This window comes from Bubalus kerabau, chromosome 12 (genome assembly GCF_029407905.1).
Source record: "Bubalus kerabau isolate K-KA32 ecotype Philippines breed swamp buffalo chromosome 12, PCC_UOA_SB_1v2, whole genome shotgun sequence".
Classification (NCBI taxonomy): domain Eukaryota; kingdom Metazoa; phylum Chordata; class Mammalia; order Artiodactyla; family Bovidae; genus Bubalus; species Bubalus kerabau.
Window position 1 is genome coordinate 31,206,788 of NC_073635.1, and position 2,301 is coordinate 31,209,088.

The 2,301-nt window shown below is 47.5% G+C and overlaps 1 long non-coding RNA gene across 1 annotated transcript; it reads right to left on the bottom strand.

Moving 5' to 3' along the window:
- Window positions 1-497: 497 nt before the first annotated feature.
- LOC129624110 (uncharacterized) lies at window positions 498-1,712 on the bottom strand. The gene is made up of 4 exons (XR_008700758.1): window positions 1,649-1,712; window positions 1,128-1,196; window positions 876-1,035; window positions 498-797 (listed from the first exon to the last, which is right to left on the bottom strand). It is a non-coding gene; the product is annotated as an uncharacterized LOC129624110 (long non-coding RNA).
- Window positions 1,713-2,301: the final 589 nt, after the last annotated feature.

The following is a 2,301-nucleotide window of genomic DNA, read 5'->3' on the forward strand; positions in this document are numbered from 1 at the left end:
GAGAAGGCAGTAACTGGGATCACTTTTTAAAGAGGAGTGGGATTTTGATAACTGGAAAAGGGGGAAAGGATCTAAGGTGGAAGAAAGCGTATTAGCAGAGACACAATTGTGTGGCTGTATGGGTTTGTCTGGGCTTTCTGGAAGCAAAGTACAGCTCTGGGAGAGTAAAGAGTTGGAATTCACAGACTTGAAGGCCGCACCCAGGAGTTTGCTCTTTACCCCACGGATGACAGTGAAGTTTTGAAAGGAGGGAATGAGCTAACCATGAGCTAACCTTTAGGAAAGTAACTCTGATGATGATGTAAAACCAAAAAGAACAAAAAAAAAACTTTTAGGGGCATATAACATTTTGTCCACAAGGTCAAAGGTACCATGGCTTGTCACCCAGACCAGAAAGAGAGTTCCAACATGGAAAACTTCTCGTCTTGATCCCGAATGCTATATTGTCCGTTCAGTCCTTTGATAAGTCTGGGAACAAGGCATTCACTGGCATTTTCCAAGAAGGTTCCATTCATACGTGATTGCATGACAGTATTGAAAACAGAGGTCTTCTAGACCCATCACTTGTGAGACGCCTCTCAGGGTTTGGCATTGCCTCTGGTTTCCAGCTTTATATCTAATGACTTCACATGGCCATAGGTATCCTGAGAAAAACAGGGTCAGCTGAAGCTAGCAACCGGGCAGAAAGAAGACTAAGCTTCAGGGGTGACGAGGGGAGGGTGGTGTATGCTATCCTGGACAGGAGAGATTGTTCCTCCATCATTTTCATGAGCCATGGTTTTTTTGTCTCATTGGTTCTGTAACACAGATTGAGTCCTATTTGCAAGGCCATTGGAACCACTTTCATCCCTTTTGATTTCTTTTTTATAACTCACCTTGTACTCTACTTCCTTGATCATGATGCACAGACAGCATCCTGCATCGTCATTGAATCCATGGTGCCTGCGCTCATTCTGGGCACTACGTGGGGGTGGCTGGCATTGAAGAAAGGAGATTCCTTCTCCCATCTGTGGCAGGCTGTGAGATATCTCCTCCCTTCAATGGACAGGGAAACAACGTAAAACTCCTCCTCTCAGCCCACCTCCCACTCATCCACCTCTTCATGGATTTAGTCAACAAATACTTACCAAGCATGTATCATGCCAGCTGCAGCATCAGATAGAGAGAGTGCAGGAGAACCAGGCACGCTCCTGGCCCTGGAGGAGGTTTAGTGTCAACAAATCATTGGTGGTGGCAGGGTGCATGCCTGAGTGGGGGAGGGATAGGAGGTGCAGTGGAGGGGCAGGGGTGAGAGGTGAGGGGGTGGGGGTGGAGGATTGGGGAGATGAGGGGGGTGAGGGGGTGGGGGGATGAGGGGGACAGAGGGGTAAGGGGTGAGGGGGGTGAGGGGGTGGGAAGCGGGAGAGACACAGCCCAGGGAAGAGGCAGGGACCTGCTCTGTGAAGTGAAGGCAGGGAAGGAGGGCAGTTCCAGGCAGAATGAAGAGCAAAGACAAGTGTCTGCGGGTGATGGAAAGCGGATGAGAGTCTGAGGCCCTGAAAGAAAGCCAGGTGGGGGACGAGCAGGAACTGCAGAGGGTGACGTGGGGGGGAGACTGCAGAGGAAGACGGGTTTGAGTCACCGTGGACTCCGCTGTAGACGTTGGTACCTGTATGACGTCTCAAGGTGAGTTCCTCGACCTCTCCAGCTTCCGTTTCCACTCTGTATAATGAGATTAGGGCAATACACCTGGAAAGGCAGGTTTGATGGGACAATGACAAGTGAACTGCTTTGTAAACAATCAATTATTCATAACATTAGACAACCAATAAAGCATACGGAGTTTATTAACTTCAAGTTCTACAAGACAGGTCTCTCACTATATACCATTGAAAATCTCCCCAAACCCACCAAGCACACAGCCGGATGCTCCATAAATGCTGGGTAAACTGAGTTGAAAGGACTGTCGATGTCATTTGCCACAGACTGCAGGGGACAATGGGGGTGGGGGAGGGGAGATGGTCCTTACAGAGCCCCGAGCCATGGTCTTGAGATCTTGAGGGACTTGGGGATGTGGTCTTAGAAGCCAAAATAGATCAAACCAGTGATGTTCTGACTTCATAGTGAGTCTGAATTCAAATGAAATAAAGCTTCTAAACAGATTCATCCTAACCCAATTTATCTCACTTGGGTACATTTTAAACTCAATTTGATATATACAGCTCACTACATGGCAAGGAAACTGTTTAGAACTTTTATTGCCCATATAAGATTTCTAGTCCCACAGATAATATAAGAAAAAAAAAATACCCCAAAGCTTCA